The 19490-nt window shown below is 42.2% G+C and overlaps 1 protein-coding gene across 3 annotated transcripts in view; it reads right to left on the bottom strand.

The window, feature by feature from the left end:
- Positions 1-18986, bottom strand: part of LOC120857922 (protein SCAF11-like) — a 92677-nt gene extending 73691 nt beyond the window's left edge. For 2 of the 3 annotated variants that reach the window (XM_040233817.1, XM_040233816.1), the window contains exon 1: positions 18693-18986. The gene's annotated coding sequence lies outside the window, so the exon portion shown is untranslated. The remainder of the gene's footprint in view (positions 1-18692) is intronic. The other variant, XM_040233818.1, reaches the window with a different exon arrangement.
- Between the last annotated feature and the right edge of the window lie 504 nt (positions 18987-19490).

A 19490-nucleotide genomic window follows, 5' to 3' on the forward strand; every position in this document is an offset into this window, starting at 1 on the left:
TACTGTAATGTATGACAGGTTTCCACTATATCTCAGTTCTATAATAGTAGCATGTTATATGTCCTCCAATAACTTCAATACATACTTATGCAATTCTTCTCTAATAAATCCGAGCCTTGCCTAAGATATGAAGGAAGGACTAGAAGGAGGAAATAATTATGTTATCTTCATTTGTCCTTGAGATTCTCACCTCTATTTTCTCAAATCTATTTATTAAAGCACTAGTTTAAATGATAAACGCAAACCAAAAGCTCTTAGATGTTTTCTTTCTTTCCATTAGCCATTCCTCAACATTTATTACCAGTCCACTGAAGGCATGAGTCTGGAAAAGTAGAGTTTACATTTAGAAGACTAAACCTGAGAAATCTATATGCAGGTCAGCAAGCAACAGTTAGAACTGGACATGGAACAACAGACCGGTTCCAAACAGGAAAAGAAGTACGTCAAGGCTGTATACTGTCACCATGCTTATTTAACTTCTATGCAGAGTACATCATGAGAATCGCTGGGCTGGAAAAAGTACAAGTTGGAATCAAGATTACTGGGAGAAATATCAATAACCTCAGATGTGCAGATGACACCACCCTTATGGCAGAAAGTGAAGAAGAACTAAAGAGGCTCTTGATGAAAGTGAAAGAGGAGACTGAAAAAGTTGCCTTAAAGCTCAACATTCAGAAAACTAAGATCATGGCATCCGGTCCCATCACTTCATGGCAAATAGATGGGGAAACGGCAGAAACAGGGGCTGACTATTTTTCCGGGCTCCAAAATCACTGCAGATGGTGACTGCAGATATGAAATTAAAAGATGGTTGCTCTTTGAAAGAAAGGTTATGACCAACCTAGACAGCATATTAAAAAGCAGAGACATTACTTTGCCAACAAAGGTCCATCTAGTCAAGGCTATGGTTTTTCCAGTAGTCACATATGGATGTGAGAGTTGGACTATAAAGAAAGCTGAGCACCGAAGAATCGATGCTTTTGAACTGTGGTGTTGGAGAAGACTCTTGAGAGTCCCTTGGACTGCAAGGAGATCCAACCAGTCCATCCTAAAGGAGACCAGTCCTGGGTGTTCACTGGAAGGACTAATGTTGAAGCTGAAACTCCCAATAGTTTGGCCATGTGATGCTAAGAGCTGACTCACTGGAAAAGACCCTGATGTTGGGAAAGATTGAGGGGAGGAAGAGAAGGGGACAACAGAGGATGAGACGGTTGGATGGCATCACCGACTCAATGGACATGCGTTTGGGTAAACTTGGGGAGTTGGTGATGGACAGGGAGTCCTGGCGTGCTGCGGTTCATGGGATCGCAAAGAGTCGGACACGATTGAGCGACTGAGCTGAACTGAACTATTAGAGACAAAAAAAAACAAAAAGAATAATGCAGGTCTACAGACAATCACAACAAACCTCTCAGGAGGACTACAGGAGCTCTTGGGATCAGTAGCAATGTACCCTTGTATCTGGGAAGCAGAATGACCAAGAGGAAAGCGAATCCTGAGAGGGAGCATGGAACTAGAGAAAGAATTACTATCTTTTTATACTTTTCTTCTAACTCCAAATAAGAAAACTAAACTATTTCTCTAATTTAATCTTTAATCTCCCTTAGAGAGACTCCTGAATTAAAATGGTAACCCCAGTCTACCTATTTCTCAAAAAAGATGGGAAAATTATGTTAAGCACAGGAAACATTTGCAAATAAATCCCAAGAATTAAAGGAAAGGAAATACTGACAATAAAATACCATACACAAATGCTTGTTAGAGAGGAATGGAAATGGGTTTCATCTATAGCAGTGGGGGAGGGAGGAGGACAAAGTTCAAAACATTGCTTCTGAAATACTGCTCAGTTCTGTTGAAACAAGACTTTAAAAACTTACGTTACAGAATTTCAACTCCATAAATAGTCTCAAGCATAGATTACTAAATGTCATTCCTTGACCAGTTCCTCAAGTAATGTCACTTTCTTTGTACTAATCCCTTCCAAGTTGGTATAAGTTGCTATAGTAAAACTAATATGGATGGGAGGGGTGGGGGGACCTGCTTTGTGTAGTACAAAGGACATCCACTCTCTCTCTATTCTAGGTATGCCTATTGTCTGACTTTCTTAAATTCAACCTAAGTAGCTATCTCAGAGATAAACAAAATTTTATTCTGTTACATTAAGTATATGATCAATGTGTTCTCAGATCAATTTTTCACACGTAACTTAAAGCAGCATTTCACAATACTACTCTTTAAGATACAGTACTATTTTAACTTAGAAATACATTACAACATACTATGAAAACTTACTTAAAAAAAAAAAAAAACACCACACACTCCTCCATACTGGCATCGGGCATGGCAGATCCTGGGATTCTCTCTGCAATGTAATCTTATCACAAATGCTTCAAATGCCCCAAGAACTCGACCTGACTATGCTTTTCACACTGCTTCTAGCCATTACTTTCTGATATGTCAGAAGTTATTTAACTCTTACAGTAGTTTGTGAAGACGATATCTCCATTTTACATACAGTGAAAATAAGTAACTTGTCCGAGGTCACAAAGCCACTGGTTAAGCAGCAGGACTGGTACTCACTAGCCCTTTGCCAGAAAATAAAACAAGTATCAATCCAAGTTACTAGACATTAAAAACATTCAAGCAATGAGAAGCAGTAACACATTTAATGACTCAAATGACTACAAAACTATTAAGCTGTTATCTGCGTTATTTGCAAGACAGCCAGGATCCAGCACCATGCACCACACCTTAAAGTACCTAATAAACACCTCTGAATGAATGAATTATAAATATGAACAAGCCTGTCTAACTCAATGAAATCACAGCCCTGTCTAACTCGATGAAACTATGAGCCATGCTGTGTAGGGTCACCCAAGACGGACGGGTCATGGTGGAGAGTTCTGACAAAATGTGGTCCACAGGAAAAGGGAATGGCAAATTACTTCAGTATCCTTGCCTTGAGAACCCCATGAACAGTATGAAAAGGCAAAGAGATAGGACACTGAAAGATGAACTCCCCAAGTCAGTAGCTGCCCAATATGCTTCTGGAAAAGAGGAGAAATAGCTCCAGAAAGAACAAAGAGGCTGAGCCACGTGAAAACGATGCCCCGTTGTGAATGTGACTGCCGATGGAAGTAAAGTTGGATGCTGTAAAGAACAATACTGGACAGGAACCTGGAATGTGAGGTCCATGAATCAAGGTAAACTGGAAGTAGTCAAACAAGAGATGGCAAGAGTGAACATCGACATTTTAGGAATGAGCTAAAATTGACCAGTTCAGTTCAGTTCAGTCACTCAGTTGTGTCCGACTCTGAGACTCCATGAACTGCAGCATGCCAGCACTCCCTGTCCATCACCAACTCCCGGAGTTCACCCAAACCCATGTCCATCGAGTCAGTGATGCCATCCAGCCATCTCATCCTCTGTCGTCCCCTTCTCCCCCTGCCCCCAATCCCTCCCAGCATCAGGGTCTTTTCCAATGAGCCAACTCTTCGCATGAGGTGGCCAAAGTATTTGAGTTTCAGTTTCAGCATCATTCCTTCCAATGAACACGCAGGACTGAACTCCTTTCGGATGGACTGGTTGGATCTCCCTGCAGTCCAAGGGACCCTCAAGAGTCTTCTCCAGCACCACAGTTTAAAAGCATCAATTCTTCGGCGCTCAGCTTTCTTCACAGGCCAACTCTGACATCCATACACAACCACTGGAAAAACCATAGCCTTGACTAGATGGACCTTTGTTGACAAAGTAACGTCTCTGCTTTTTAATATGCTGCCTAGGTTGGTCATAACTTTCCTTCCAAGGAGTAAGAGTCTTTTAATTTCATGGCTGCAGTCACCATCTGCAGTGATTTTGGAGCCAAAAAATAAAGTCTGCCACTGTTTCCACTGTTTCCCCATCTATTTCCCATGAGGTGATGGGACCAAATGCCATGATCTTCGTTTTCTGAATGTTGAGCTTTAAGCCAACTTTTTCACTCTCCTCTTTCACTTTCATCAAAAGGCTTTTTAGTTCCCCTTCACTTTCTGCCTTAAGGGTGGTGTCATCTGCATATTTGAGGTTATTGACATTTCTCCCAGCAATCTTGATTCCAGCTTGTGCTTCTTCCAGCTCAGCATTTCTCATGATGTACTCTGCATATAAGTTAAATAAGCAGGGTGACAATATACAGCCTTGACGTACTCCTTTTCCTATTTGGAACCAGTCTGTTGTTCCATGTCCTGTTCTAACTGTTGCTTCCTGACCTGCATATAGGTTTCTCAAGAGGCAGGTTAGGTGGTCTGGTATTCCCATCTCTTTCAGAATTTTCCAGTTTATTGTGATCCACACAGTCAAAGGCTTTGGAATAGTCGATAAAGCAGAAATAGATGTTCTTCTGGAACTCTCTTGCTTTTTTGATGATCCAGTGGATGTTGGCAATTTGATCTCTGGTTCCTCTGCCTTTTCTAAAACCAGCTTGAACATCAGGAAGTTCACGGTTCACGTATTGCTGAAGCCTGGCTTGGAGAACTTTGAGCATTACTTTACTAACGTGTGAGATGAGTGAAATTGTGCAGTAGTTTGAGCATTCTTTGGCATTGTCTTTCTTTGGGATTGGAATGAAAACGGACCTTTTCCCGTCCTGTGGCAACTGAGTTTTCCAAATTTGCTGGCATATTGAGTGCAGCACTTTCACAGCATCATGTTTCAGGATTTGAAATAGCTCAACTGGAATTCCATCACCTCACTAGCTTTGTTCAACAGAATGTGGTCCACTGGAGAAGGCAATAGCAAACCACTTCAGTATTCTTGCCTTGAGAACCCCATGAACAGTATGAAAAGGCAAAATGATAGGATACTGAAAGGGGAACTCCCCAGGACAGTAAGTGCCCAATATGCTACTGGAGATCAGTGGAGGAATAACTCCTGGAAGATTGAAGGGATGAAGCCAAAGCAAAAACACCACCCAGTTGTGGATGGGACTGGTGACAGAAGCAAGGTCCGATGCTGTAAAGAGCAATATTGCATAGGAACCTGGAATGTTAGGTCCATGAATCAAAGCAAATTGGAAGTGGTCAAACAGGTGATGGCAAGAGTGAATGTCGACATTCTAGGAATCAGAGAACTAAAATGGATGGGAATGGGTGAATTTAACTCAGATGACCATTATATCTACTACTGTGGGCAGGAATCCCTTAGAAGGAATGGAGTAGCCATCATGGTCAACAAAAGAGTCCGAAATGCAGTACTTGGATGCAATCTCAAAAACGACAGAATGATCTCTGTTCGTTTCCAAGACAAATCATTCAATATCACGGTAATCCAAGTCTACGCCCCAACCACTGATGCCAAAAAAGCTGAAGTTCAACAGTTCTATGAAGACCTATAAGTCCTTCTAGAACTAACACCAAAAAAAAAGATGTCTTTTTCATCATAGGGGACTGAAATACAAAAGTAGGAAGTCAAGAGATACCTGGAGTAATAGGCAAGTTTGGCCTGGGAGTACAAAATGAAGCAGGGAAAAGGCTAACAGAGTTTTGCCAGACAATGCACTGGTCAAAGCAAACAGCCTCTTCCAACAACACAAGAGATGACTCTACACACAGACAACACCAGATGGTTAATACAGAAATTAATTAGATTATATTCTTTGTAGCTGAAGATGGAGAAGCTCAATACAGTCAGCAAAAACAAGACCAGGAGCTGATAGTGGTTCAGACCATGAACTCCTTATTGCAAAATTCAGACTTAAATTGAAGAAAGTAGGGAAAACCCCTAGACCATTCAGGTATTACCTAAATCAAATCCCTTCTGATTATACAGTGGAAGTGACAAATAGATTCAAGGGATTAGATCTGATAGATAGGACTGCCTGAAGAACTATGGATGGAGGTTCATAACAGTGTACAGAAGGTGGTGATCAAAACCACCCCCAAGAAGAAGAAACACAAAAAGGCAAAATGGTTGTCTAAGGCCTTAAAAACAGCTGAGAAAAGAAGAGAAATGAAAGGCAAATGAGAAAAGGAAAGATATACCCATCTGAATGCAGAGTTCCAAAGAATAGCCAAAAGAGATAAGAAACAGCTGAGAAAGGAAGAGAAATGAAAGGCAAATGAGAAAAGGAAAGATATACCCATCTGAATGCAGAGTTCCAAAGAATAGCTAGAAGAGATAAGAAAGCCTTAAGTGATCAATGCAAAGAAATTGAGGAAAGCAACAGAATGGGAAAGACTAGAGAACTCTTCAAGACAATCAGAGATACCAAGGGAACATTTCTGCAAAGATGGGCTCGATAAAGGACAGAAATAGTATGGACCTAATAGAAGCATAAGATATTAAGAGGTGGCAAGAATACACAGAAGAACTACACAAACCAGATCTTCATGAGCCAGATAACCACGATGGTATGATCACTCACGTAGAGCCAGACATCCTGGAATGTGAAGTCAAGTGGGCCTTAGGAAGCATCACTACAAACAAAGCTAGTGGAGGTGATGGAATTCCAGTTGAGCTATTTCAAATCCTAAAAGATGCTGTGAAAGTGCCACATTCAATATGCCAACAAATCTGGAAAATTCAGCAGTGTCCACAGGACTGGAAAGGTCAGTTTTCATTCCAATCCCTAAGAAAGGCAATGCCAAAGAATGCTCAAACTACCGCACAACTGCACTCATCTCACATGCTAGCAAGGTAATGCTCAACATTCTCCAAGCTAGGTTTCAACAGTACATGAACCAAGAACTTCCAGATGTTCAAGGTGATTTTAGAAAAGGCAGAGGAACCAGAGATCAAATTGCCAACATCCACTGGATCATACAAAAAGAAAGAGAATTCCAGAAAAACATGTACTTCTGCTTTATTGACTATGCCAAAGCCACTGACTTTGTGGATCACAATAAACTGTGGAAAATTCTGAAAAGGACAGGAATACCAGACCATGTTAGCTGACTCCTGAGAAATCTCAATGCAGATCAAGAAGCAACAGTTAGAACCAGACATGGAACAACGGACTGGTTCCAAATTAGAAAAGGAGTACGTCAAGGCTGAATCTTGTCACCTTATTTAACTTATATGCAGAGTACATCATGAGAAATGCCAGGTGGGATTAATTACAAGCTGGAATCAAGATTGCTGGGAGAAATATCAATAACCTCAGATATGCAGATGATACCACCCTTATGGCAGAAAACGGAGAACTAAAGAGCCTCTTAATGAAAGTGAAAGAGGAGAGTGAAAAAGCTGAGTTAAAACTCAATATTCAAAAGACTAAGATCACAACATCAGGTCCTATCACTTCACAGTAAATAGATGGGGAAACAATGGAAACAGTGAAAGACTTTATTTTCTTTGGCTCCAAAATCACTTCAGATGGTGACTGCAGCCATAGAATTAAAAGACGCTTGCTCCTTCAAAGAAAAGCTATGACCAACCTAGACAGTGTATTAAAAAGCAGAGTCATTAACTTTACCAACAAGGATCCGTCTAGTCCAAACTATGATTTTTCCAGTAGTCATGTATGGATGTGAGAGTTGGACCATAAAGAAAGCTGAGCACCGAAGAATTGATGCTTTTGAACTGTGATGTTGGAGAAGACTCTTGAGAGTCCCTTGGATTGCAAGGAGATCAAACCAGCCAATCCTAAAGGAAATCAGTCCTGAATATTAATTGGAAGGACTAATGGTGAAACTAATGCTCCAATAGTTTGGCTACCAGATGCAAAGAACCAACTCACTGGAAATACCTTGATCCTTGGAAAGATTGAAGGCAGGAGGAAAAGGGGACAATAGAGGATGAGATGGTTGGACCGTATCATTGGCTCACTGGACATGAGTTTGAGCAACTCAGGGAGTTGGTGATGGACGTGGAAACCTGGTGTGCTGCAGTCCATGGGGTTGCAAAGAGTTGGACAAGACTGAGAGACTGAGCAACTGAACTGAAAAACACCCTTAGGTAATATTTAGTCAGCTCATTTGTCAGGCATGATCTTAAATTAAATACATACATGTTATGTTCCACGGAGAAAAAAGTAACACTGTTGAAATGAACAGGAAGACAGAGGTTCTCAGCAGATAAACAATAACTTTATTTTTTAAACAAAGAAACAAATGAAAAATTTAGAACTGAAAAACACAATGTCTGAAATAAGATCTTAAAAACAGGATGGAAATGTAAAGGAATGAGTCAGTAAATGTGAAGATACAGTAACAGAAATGATCTGAAGATCAGAGAAATAAAAGACTGAAAGAAAATGAAGAGTCTCAGGCTCCTATGGACAATATCCAAAGTTCGATTCATGCCCAGAAAAAGGAAAAAGATTGGCATAGAAAAATATATTTTTCTTACAACACTGCTTAAAAGGCTTTAAAATCATTCACTAAACAGAGCTAACTTAAAGTTATGAAAGACAGAGATGGAGTTAGGTGCTATTACCACCAGACTCAGGTAAACATTACTGAAAATAGGTGAGGACACTGTGTGTGCTCACTGTGTGTGTCCGACTCTCTGTGGCCCCATGAACTGTAGTCTGCCAGGTTCCTCTGCCCATGGAATCTTCCAGGCAAGATACTGGAGTGCAGTGCCATTTCCTACTCCAGGGACTCTTCCTGACCCAGGGATCCAACTGGCGTCTCTTGTGTCTCCTATACTGGCAGGCAGATTATTTACAACTAGTGCCACTACTGACAGTCACCTACGAGAGGTGACAGTCACCTACGAGAGGTGACAATCAGCATATGGGACGATCGGTATTCAGAGCCAGGTATGATTGACTCCAAAACCTATATAAACAGAAAACTGATTCTTAACCTTACTGTTAAGATTACAGTTAAAAAAAAAAAAAAAATTCCCTTAAAAGTACATCTGAGGGGTTTCCCTGGTGGCTCAGCGGTCTAAAAAAAAAAGAAGAACCTGTCAGTACAGCAGACACAGGTTGGATCGCTGATCTGGGAAGATTCCAGGTGCCACAGAGAAAATAAGCCTGTGCACTACAACTACAAAGCCCATGAACCTCAACTACTCAAGCCTAAGCGCTTAAAGCCTGTGCTCCACAAGAGAAGCCACCACAACGGAAAGCCCACACAACGCAACTAAAGGGTAACCCCAACTCGCTGCAACTAAAAAGCCTACGCAGCAACAAAGCCCCGGCACAGCCAGAAATTAATAATTTTTTTAAATACATCTGAGAACTCTAGGGTAAAGAAAGAAATAAGGAGAAAGATTAGTCTTTCTAAGAGATGTGAGAATCTCAAGAGGGTTTATATTAAAACTTGAGAACAAATTTCTCTAATTTTCACTAAAATTGTTGGTACAATAATCGTTTGTAAAAACAAATAAGTATAATCTTTAAAAGTACATGTCGGTATGTTACAATTCCACCTGGATGTGTTAGAAGCTAAGTCTGTGGGCAAAGTGTCCATACAAGCAATGGTGAGATAGCCCAGAATGAGGTATTAGAACTCAAGCAGAATGGCAAGATGCTCTGCATGAGGTATGAGAGAAGCCTGGAATGAGGAATGTATCCTGGTACAAGGTGTCGGAGCCCTAGCAGAGTGTAAAAGTTATGCAAGACAGGGGAGGGAGCAGCAATGGCAGTGGGAAACTGGCTACGTAGCTAGGATTGGTCCTATAAGTAAATAACTAAGGGTGATGGGAGGTAAGTAATTCCTTTTAAGAAAAGGGAGTTATAAACTTGGAGGAGAAAACTGGGAAAAAAAAAAAAAAAACACAACACTGTTTATTGGAAAAACTGGCATCAACTCACGGTTTTTATATATAGATGAAGATATAAATATAGCAACAAAATCTTGGTTTCTGAATACCTTTCTCCACTAAAAGAAACCACACCTTCGAGAAATGGTTGATTCCAGGGCTGTGGCAAGGAAAGTTTAAGCTGAGCCTGGAACATTTTCTTTTCAAACAGTAAGGAGTGCTCAAAGCAAGTCAGAAGAACACAGAAACTAGCCTGAAGTGGCTTTCATCACTAGCCAAAGCTGGGGCAATTTGAGAATCAACAAACAGCAAGTTTGATAATGATCGAGCTTAACATAGTCTCAAAATACTTTCCCACAAAGTACTTATTAATTACTAAAAGGGAGGGAAACTCTTCAGCAAAGAGGCTTGGGAGACTTCACCTTACTTAGGACTTCCCTGGTGGCTCAGACGGTTAAGCGTCTGTCTACAATGCGGGAGACCTGGGTTCAATCCCTGGGTGGGGAAGATCTTCTGGAGAAGGAAATGGCAACCCACTCCAGTATTCTTGCCTGCAAAAATCCCATGGATGGAGGAGCCTGGTAGCCTACAGTCCATGGGGTCGCAGAGTCAGACACGACTGAGTGAACTCACCTTACTTAAGTGATCAAAATGCGCACCATCAGTAAGGGGACAAATATAACTATGCCATTTGACAGGATGTAACATGAGCACAGTATTATCACTGTGGTACTCCTATCAAAAATGCACAATCTGAATCCAACCACAAGGAGACATCAGGCAAATCCAAATCTTTGGACATTTTACAACAAAACTAACCTGTAATCTTTTTAAGTGTCAGGGCCATGAAAATCAATGAAAGACAGAGAAATTGTTCCAGGCTGAAGCAATGTAAAAAGACATTATAATTAAATAAATGCAACAGAGAATTCTGAACCGGATCACTTTGTTACAGAGGAAATCACTATGAAAACTGGCAAAACTTGGATGATGTTTGAGTAGATGGTAGTAATATACCAATATTAATTTCCTAAACTTAATATTGTTTCTGTAATAGAATGTCCCTGTCCTTGATTGGGGCAATGAGACTGCAATCTACAACTTACTCAGTTTTTTGCACTAACTTGGAACTTTTGTTAAAGTCTGAGACTTAAAAAAAAAAAAAAGAAAAAGATTACCCAAAATATTCACTTACAGCATCTAAAGCTAGAATATAAGCAAAACAGTACTCCTTTTAAAGAAAATGTGTTTCCATCTATTATTATACAGGAAATGACTCTATTATTTATGGGATTCTTTTGATCTATATCTGCACTGTCCAAGATAGTACCACTGTTCTGTTTCCCATTGCACTGACCACATTTCAAATGTTCCACAGTCACTGCTACTTCAGTTACTATCAGCTACTACATAGGGGAGCAGAGATACAGAACACTTTCATCATCACAGAAACGTCTACTACTAGAAAACACTGATGCAGAGTTTGGGAAGTCAACAGATGTAATAACTAACTAAAGGCCAAAGACTCAGACAGACATGGGCATAGATTCTTAGCAACTGCTCTCACACTTAACAAGTCATTTGACTTCTCCAGAGCCTCAGACTCCTTTCTGTAGAACAGATTAATGCACCCAGCACTGCAAGGCCTCTGAAAACATCAAACGAAAATTAATGCAAAATGTCTAGAACACAGTAGTTGGCACACAGTAAATATGATAAACAATAACTGTGGGCAAGAATCCCTTAAAATAAATGAAGTAGGCATCATAGTCAACAAGAGAGTCCGAAATGCAGTACTTGGATGCAATCTCAAAAACGACAGAAGGATCTCTGTTCATTTCCAAGGCAAACCATTCATTATCACCGTAATCCAAGTCTATGCTCCTACCAATAATGCTGAAAAAGCTGAAATTGAACAGTTCTATGAAGACCCACAAGACCTTCTAGAACTAACACCCAAAAAAGATGTTCCTTTCATTATAGGGGACTGGAATGCAAAAGTAGGAAGTCAAGAAATACTTGGGAGTAACAGGAAAATTTGGCCTTGGAGTACAGAATGAAGCAGGGCAAAGACTAGCAGAGTTTGGCCAAGAGAACCCACTGGTCATAGTAAAGAGCCTCTTCCAACAATACAAGAGACGACTCTACACATGGACATCACCAGATAGTTAATACAGAAATCAAATTGATTATATTCTTTGCAGCCGAAGATGGAGAAGCTCTATGCAGTCAGCAAAAACAAGATCCGGAGCTGACTGTGGCTCAGATCATGAACTCCTTACTGGCAAATTCAGACTTATATTGAAGAAAGTAGGGAAAACCACTAGACCATTCAGGTACCATCTAAATCAATTCCCTTACAAGTATACAAAGGAAGTGACAAATAGATTCAAGGGATTAGATCTGATAAACAGAAGAACTATGATGGGTGGAGGTTCATGACATTGTACAGGAAGCAGTGATCAAGACTATCCCAAGAAGAAAAAGGCAAAATGGTTGTCTGAGGAAGCCTTACAAACAGCTGTGAAAAGAAGAGAAGCTAAAGGCAAAGGAGAAAAGAAAACATATACCTATTTGAATGCAGAGTTCAAAGAATAGCAAGGAGAGATAAGAAAGCCTTCCTCAGTGATCAATGCAAAGAAAGAGAGGAAAACAATAGAATGGGAATGACTAGAGATCTCTTCAAGAAAATTAGAGATACTAAGGGAATATTTCACACAAAGATGGGCACAATGGAGGATAGAAATGACATGGAACTGACAGAAGCAGAAGATATTAGAAGAGGTGGCAAGAATACACAGAACTATACAAAAAAGATCTTCATGACCCAGATAACCACAATGGTGTGATCACTTACCTAGAACCAGACATCCTGGAGTGCAAAGTCAAGTGAGCCTAGGAACAAAGCTAGTGGAGGCGATGGAATTTCAGTTGAGCTATTTCAAATCCTAAAAGATGATGTGGTGAAAGTGCTGCACTCAATATGCCAGCAAATTTGGAAAACTCAGCAGTGGCCACAGGACAGGAAAAGGACAGTTTTCACTCCAATCCCAAAGAAAGGCAATGCCAAAGAATGCTCAAACTACAGCACAATTTCACTCATCTCACACTCTAGCAAGGTAATGCTCAAAATTCTCCAAGCCAGGCTTCAACAGTACATGAACCCGCGAACTTCCAGATGTTCAAGTTGTATTTAGCAAAGTCTGAATTTGCCAGTAAAGAGGAACCAGAGATCAAATTGCCAACATCCGCTGGATCATCAAAAAAGCAAGAGTTCCAGAAAAACATCTCTTCTGCTTTATTGACTATGCCAAAGCCTTTGACTGTATGGATCACAACAAACTGCGGAAAATTCTTGAAGAGATGGGAATACCAGACCACCTGACCTGTCTCCTGAGAAATCTGTATGCAGATCAAGCAGCAACAGTTAGAACTGGACATGGAACAACAGACTGGTTCCAAATCGGGAAAGGAGTACACCTAGGCTGTATATTGTCACCCTGCTCATTTAACTTATATGCAGAGTACATCATGAGAAACGCTGGGCTGGATGAAGCACAGGCTGGAATCAGGACTGCAGGGAGAAATATCAATAACCTCAGATATGCAGATGACAGCGCCTTATGGCAGAAAGCGAAGAAGAACTAGATAGCCTCTTGATGAAAGTGAAAGAGAAGAGTGAAAAAAGTTGGCCTAAAGCTCAACATTCAGAAAACTAAGATCATGGCATCTGGTCCCATCACTTCATGGCAAACAGATGGGGCAACAATGCAAAGTGAAGACTTTATATTGGGGGGGGCTCCAAAATCACTGTAAATGGGGACTGCAGCCATGAAATTAAAAGATGCTTGCTCCCTGGAAGAAAAGTTATCACCAACCTAGACAATATATGAAAAAGCAGAAATGTTACTTTGTCAACAAAGGTCAGTCTAGTCAAAGCTATGGTTTTTCCAGAAGTCATGTATGGATGTGAGACCATAAAGAAAGCTGAGTACCAAAGAACTGATGCTTTTGAACTGTGGTGTTGGAGAAAACTCTTAAAGAGTCCCTTAGACTGCAAGAAGATCCAACCAGTCCATCCTAAAGGAGATCTGTCCTGGGTGTTCATTGGAAGGACTGATGTTGAAGCTGAAACTCAAATACTTTGGCCACCTGATGTGAAGAGCTGACTCATCTGAAAATACCCTGATGCTGGGAAAGATTGAAGGTAAGAGGAGAAGGGAATGGCAGAGGATGAGATGGTTGGATGGCATCACCGACTCAGCAGACATGAGTTTGAGCAAGCTCTGGGAGTTGGTGATGGACAGGGAAGCCTGGCATGCTGCAGTCCCTGGGATCACAAAGAGTCAGACTCGTCTGAGCAACTGAACTGAAGTCTCTTCTATAATGAGACTGGATGATTTCTTAATCTTTGATCTCAGTATTTTTAGCAATTTCAGGAGCATCAATTTGAAAATAAGCTTACTATCCTGCTTGTTCAAAAGGCTAATGAGCTCCATGTTGTTAAATGCAAAGAAAAATCTTTTTTCTCTTTTTTTTGGTCTTGCCATGCAGCTTGTGGGATTTTAGTCTCCTAATCAGGGATTGAACCTGGGCCCTGGGCAGTGACAGTCAGGAGTCCTAACTGGACTGCCAAAGAATTTCCCAAAGAAAAATCTGTTAGTTCTCACTTTACTCAACTCTGATCATCACTTGACCCTACTGACTAGTCTCCCCTTGAAATACTCTCTTCCTTCGGTTTCTGTAATACCCTCAACTCCTATTTCTCTGTCCTTCACAGATTCTTTGGGAGCTCACATTCCTCTAACAACTTTTTTTTTAAACGTTAGAGGCTACTGTGATTCCATTTTAGCAGCTCTTTTTTCCAAGTTATAAACCTTTCCCTAAACAATTTCATCTATAGTTTCAACTACCTATATGCTGCTGCTGCTGCTAAGTTGCATCAGTTGTGTCCGACTCTGCGCAACCCCATAAATGGCAGCCCACCAGCCCATACCTCTCCCTTGAACTTTAGAATCAAGTATCTAATTGCCTACAGAAATATCCCTGTGAAAGCTCCAAAGCTCAAACTCACTAGTCAGAATCAGAAGAACCCTGGTCTTTTTTTTTGGTACCACCATCAAACTCATCCATTTAACTCAAGAGTCATCTTTGAAATTTCTCTCTCCTTCACCTTCAATCCACTGAGCGTGGCCTGATGATCACATGTTTGTCCACCTCCACACTTCTCATCGTAATTCAAGCTATCCTCATCTACTCTGGACTGCTACTGCAAAAGTCTTTACTAATGTCTCCATATCCATTCTTGCCGTCTCTCCTTCCTTTCAATACACAGCACCACAATCCTAGTTCTGCCTTCTGGGACTACCAAAAAACAAGACTAACCTGACTTCTAAATGACAACATTTCAAAGAGTAAGAAGGTTATACCATTCCACTCTTAGCCAAGCATTCTTAGTTTTCTCTATATTCTGACAAATCACTTTCAAGATCACGTTCTGTCGTACTGTCCTTTAAACTGAATAGATCTTAATGCATGGATATAAGTAACCTAGCAGTTTATACAAAAGAATGAAACTTGCATAGCCTCAAATTTCAAACCACAATTACTATTTTTAATGTTTTCATGTGTTTAGCTGCTGCTGCTGCTAAGTTGCTTCAGTCGTGTCCGACTCTGTGCGACCCCATAGACGGCAGCCCACCAGGCTCCCATGTTCCTGGGATTCTCCAGGCAAGAAAGCATGTTAATATTTGTTAAGTACCTACTATATATCAGACACTGTTCAGTGTTCAGGCACAAAACAGTGATGCAAACTGACAAACCTCATTCTTATAGAACTTGCTTTAAAGAGAAAAATACAATAAACTTAAGTTAGTAAACTATACAGCATCTTGGAAAATGTTAAGTGCTATGGAGAAAAACCTGGCTTAAAAAGGGCTAAGAAATGTAGGAGGATGGGCTGACGCTTTAAGAGTAGTCAAAGAAAATCTCAGTAGTAGAGTAGAGAAGTGTAGCTAGAGAAACTGAAGTCAGAGAGGAAGACACTCAAAAAGTCTCAGATCCTGGCAGACCATAGTAAGAGCTATGTATTTAACTATGACTGAGAAGGGAAGCCATTTGAGAAGAGAAGTGACAGGATCTGATGTATTTTGTCAGGATCACTCTGGCTGCTGAGTGTTAAAGACTCTAGGGAACAAAGGTCATAGTGAAACATCTCAGAATATTATTCTGTGAGACATGACAGTGTTGTTTTTACATTTTATATTGAACTTTTATGTGCATTAGGAATTACAAAGCCACAACTTAAAAAAAAAAAAAAAAGGAAAGTGAGGACAGTAACAATGAAAAGACGAGCATTGGGAACAGCAATAAAATGATACAGGATATTTTAACTCCAGGCTCTACTCAGTGCTACTAAAAGTTTATCACCATCAGATGCAAGATTCAATGTAAAGCTATTAACTTATTCTTTGAGACAGGGGATATAATTAAGATTATTTCACTGGGGAAGGTAAGTCAAGATTCAGTTTACATCACTAAAAGACAATGGTCAATGATGGCAGAGCTTACTAAAAGGAACTTACAATGAAAATTATTCTAGGGCTGACTCTTCATTATTTTTGTACCTGCCATTCTCCTTAGTTAGGTTTTACAGCTATGTCTCATTGATGAAAGTTAAAAAAAAAAAGTATTACGTAGATGAGTAATATAATTCTACACTTTCTAATTACTAAAAGATGCTACTGGTAACAGCACTGATTCATCCTATCTCTGATTAACAGCGTAACTTTTCAAGAAAATTGCCTGAAGTACTGGTTAGGGCCCAAAGGACTGTAGGGAAGCTGATGACCCCTGAACAGTTTCAGTGTTAACCCATGAAACCCACTGTGGTTGGTTCGTGTCCGACTCTTGCGATCCAATGGACTGTAGCCTGTCAGGCTCCTCTGTCCATGGGATTCTCCAGGCAAGAATACTGGAGTGGGTTGCCATTTCCTTCTCCAGGGGATCTTCCGGACCCAGGAATCGAACCCAGGTCTCCTGCATTGCAGGCAGATGATTTACCAACTGAGCTATGAAGGAAGCCCTTTCTTTGTTGAAGGATGACCAAATACAAGACAGAGCTCTCAAAAAAAAAGAGCTTAAGTATAAAAAAGCCTAAAACAGAGGGAATTTCAAACATTTGTTTAGTTAGCAAATAGAACTATATAAGCAATGAAACCTGTTACTACCACCTAAAAGCATACAAAAATACGCCCCTTAAAAACTTTCCATGACTTAAGTTTCAAGTAGCATATTTAGGAACAATTTTCCATTTTCTTCCAGTTTTCTTCCCCCTCAACGTAGTGAAAATGTCTTTACAGCATAAGTACGCTTAAGTAAGCAGAGATCCAAATCCTACCCTGCCAAAATCTTAAGAGGTACTCAAATTCTCAAGCATAAAGGTCACTAGCTCAACGAAAAATGTACTGATTATTAAAATACTTGCAAGCACCGAACAAGAAAAAACTATAGCGGAAAAAAAATGCAGTTACAATAAGAATTGCTAATCTTTAAAAAATTCTTCATATTGCATTAACAAAATACAAAGTAAACTCAGATTACCTTTCATAATAGTAAAACAAAAGAAATAAAAAAGACAATTTCATTTCTTCTGCCAGTTCGTTAAAACAACAAAAACAAAAGTCCCACAAACTTTATTGCAGCTCTTAGCAAACAGCAAAAAAGTCAAATGATTAGGCCAACTGCCAAAGAAACAGGGAAGAGAAAGCAATAGTGTGGAAAAAGACTTGATTACATACCAAAATTTTAATACCAATAAAACACAAAACCCACATTTAAGAATGTACTTCAACATCCTGCTGAGGTAAGCAGTCATATGCACGAATCAACTTTTGTTTTATAATGAAAAAACGCATCTATCAAACATGCTTTTTCCAATATTCAGTGAATTTCCCAAATTGGGAAAACTGAAGAACGGCATCTACTAGCCAAAGCACTATATTAAAAACTTTTTGGTCAGTTCTGCCTAAATCTCTTAGTTCACTAGCAGTATGACAAAAATATTAAAATGTAACCCAAAATGACTGAAAAACGCTCAACTCGTAGAGACTGTGTGTATAACAGGGTACAGAAATACTTTGAGAATATTTTAAAATTCCATATTCGTATCTGAATGTTTTATTCAACTACTCTTAAATCAGGCGCTTACTTTCAGAACAATTTTTCAAAATGCGGGGAGAGAGCAAGACGGCCAGACATCTCTAAAAAATGTTTTTAATAGTTCAAAATTCCTTGTATCTAAGGAGGAGCGACTGATGGAGCCAAGTTGAGACCTCCCGGCCCTCTCGTCAGACGGGGAAACTGGTTTAAAAATCGGAGGTGGGAGAAGAGTTTGGAATTCAGAGCATGGGGTAACGCGGATGCTCTGAAACGCCGGCTCTTCCCTAGTCGCGCACTCCGAGAGGTCACCGCGCAGTAAAGTTTGGTTTCACAAACGGGCTTGGACGCTATTGACAAAAGCAAAGTCTCCCAAGTCGAGAGAGGGCCGGGCTCGGGGAGCGCCCGGAAGCCCAGGACGACACAGTGCCCCGCAGGGACGGGGTTGGACGTGGGGCGACCCTGCCGCGGAGAAGCCTAGGCTCAACCCACTCCCCCAGGAGCCCGGGCGGGGACGGGAGCCGCCGGCGGAGGCGGCGGGTAGGCCACAGGGAGGAAATGGGACGGGGTACCGACAGCGAGGCGGTGGCGGCCGACACGGGGCCGCCCTCGCGGGGGTGGCGAGAGGAACGCGGGGCCTCCCCGCCTCAGCCTCCCCCGCCTCGAGAGGCGGCTCCAACTTTCCTCCGAGCGCAGAACGCCGCCTGGGCCGCGCGGGATTCCGAAACTTTGTCCGCCCTCCCATCGCCCCGGGCCCCCTCTCCCCCACTCCGCCGGCCCGTCCACCCCAGCCCGCAGCGACAGCTGCCTGCGCCCGTCCACCCCCGGGGTCGGCCCGTGTTTACCTCAGGCCGAGGTCGAGGCGCAGGCTCCGGCGGCGGCGGCAGCCCCACTGCAGGTCCCCAGGTTCCCGTCACGCCGCCGCCAAGTTCCCCAACATGGACTCCGTCCGCTCTGAGGTATTCCGGGGGCCGCTGAGGCGCCGGCTCTGCTGGCTGGCGCGGGAGGCGGCGGCGGTGGAGCAGGGAGCGGACCCGGGCTGCGCTGCTCCGCGCGGCTTGCGCCACCGCTGCTCCCCCTCCCCCCGCCCCGTCTGGCCTCCTCCCGCTCCGCTCCGCGCGTCCCCTTCCCCCTCCCCCTCTTCTCCCCTCGGCTAAGCCGCGCCGCCACAGGTCGGCGCGCTACGGTGACGCCGGCGGCGGCGGCCCCTCCGCTGTTTCCCTACCCGCTCGCACTGGCCCTGCGTGCACGACTGTAGCGCTCCACCAGACCTCAGGGGGGCGCTGGCAATCCACCGTTTGCGACGGAAGAAAGTGACGGGCGGAGTCAAGTCACGCGGCCTGCGAGCAGGAGGGAGGGCCCCAGCTGGTGGCGCGGGCTTCTGGGAAACGTCCTTAACGCCCGGCTCTCCTCCCACGCCGCGGGTTCTGCGCCTGCGCGGCGCGCTGGAGTCAGCCCTGCGTTGCCGGCTGTACACCCCAAGCTGCAGAAGACGGTTAAGAAGGCTCTAGGGGAACAGGACATGAGGGGCTTTGTGCGGCCTTTACTATCCTATCTGATACTGAAAACAGTGTTTTGTTGTTTGGCGGTGGATTGAGTTTTCGTCCTGCAGCGTTACCCGCCTGAACTACACCTGCGGGGAG

Source organism: Oryx dammah, unplaced genomic scaffold (assembly GCF_014754425.2).
Source record: "Oryx dammah isolate SB20612 unplaced genomic scaffold, SCBI_Odam_1.1 HiC_scaffold_29, whole genome shotgun sequence".
Classification (NCBI taxonomy): domain Eukaryota; kingdom Metazoa; phylum Chordata; class Mammalia; order Artiodactyla; family Bovidae; genus Oryx; species Oryx dammah.